Source organism: Myotis brandtii, unplaced genomic scaffold, assembly GCF_000412655.1.
Source record: "Myotis brandtii unplaced genomic scaffold, ASM41265v1 scaffold691, whole genome shotgun sequence".
Taxonomy (NCBI): domain Eukaryota; kingdom Metazoa; phylum Chordata; class Mammalia; order Chiroptera; family Vespertilionidae; genus Myotis; species Myotis brandtii.
The window spans coordinates 720583-721588 of record NW_005370704.1 but is presented as its reverse complement, the minus strand read 5'-3'; the positions used below and the strand labels follow the sequence as shown (position 1 = coordinate 721588).

At 67.4% G+C, this 1006-nt stretch overlaps 1 protein-coding gene across 1 annotated transcript in view; it reads right to left on the bottom strand.

Annotated features, from left to right (window-relative positions):
- Window positions 1–1006, bottom strand: part of GRIN1 (glutamate receptor, ionotropic, N-methyl D-aspartate 1) — a gene marked incomplete at its 5' end in the record, with an annotated part of 48234 nt that overhangs the window by 16956 nt on the left and 30272 nt on the right. The window lies entirely within an intron of this gene.

Sequence of the window (1006 nt, the reverse complement as noted above, 5' to 3'; positions counted from 1 at the left end):
GCCAGGGGCCACTGAGGCTCCGGCCGCGGAGCTGTGCTCTCGAAATCAGTCGTGCGTGGGAGAAAGGGCGGCCCTGTTCCCGCCCATGCCGCACGGATCCCGTTGGGGCCCCCCTGCCCCGCCCCCGCCATGCACCTGCTGTGCCCCATGTCAGTCCTCAATGTGGGGGTGAGCCGCCTCTCCCCGGGCCCTGCCCTGACAGCCCGCCTCCCCGCACCCTCCCGTCGGCCGTTCTAAGGGGTCCGTGTCCTGTGCTCGCTGCCTGGGGTGCACACACCCACGGCCCTCTGGAGAGCCAGAGGGGTTTGTGTGCACACGTGTGCACAGGGGTGGCAGGCACGTGCCTGGGAGCGTTAGCCTGCGTCAGCCACAGGTGTGTGTGTGTGTGTGTGTGTGTGTGTGTACACGGGCACATGTGTGTGAGCTGGTGAGTGAGCTGCTCAGGGGCACGTGCCTGGGAGCGTTAGCCTATGTCAGCCACAGGTGTGTGTGTGTGTGTGTGTGTGTGTGTGTGTGTGTATGTGCACATGTGTGTGAGCTGGTGAGTGAGCTGCTCAGGGGCACGTGCCTGTGCCCAAGTGCCCGGCGGCCGGAGGGGAGGGTCTGGCGGGAGGTGTGGAGTGACGGCATGGGCCTGTGAGGGTGGGCACCCGTGGCTGGTGTGGAGGGTGTCTGATGAGTGAGTGTGCACTGGGCATGTGAGTGTGTGTGGCCCTGGTGGGCTCGCCCGGAGGACCTGCCTGCCAGGTGTGGGGCGCTGTCTCAGGGGTCCCCCAAGGTGCTGGCAGCCAGCCCTCCCTCCCAGCCTCAGCCGATCCCCACAATAGGAGCCCCCAGGCCCTCTGGGTCTGCTCTCTGGCTTCACCCCCAACCAGCACCCACTATTCCCTCAGGGTCTATGGCGCCCGGAGCCCGGGGTTGGCACTAAGCCTGTGACGCCCCTCCGACTCGCAGGGAACATGCCCCCCCCCACCCCCTGGCCTGCCTCCCTCCCTGTCTGCCTCCC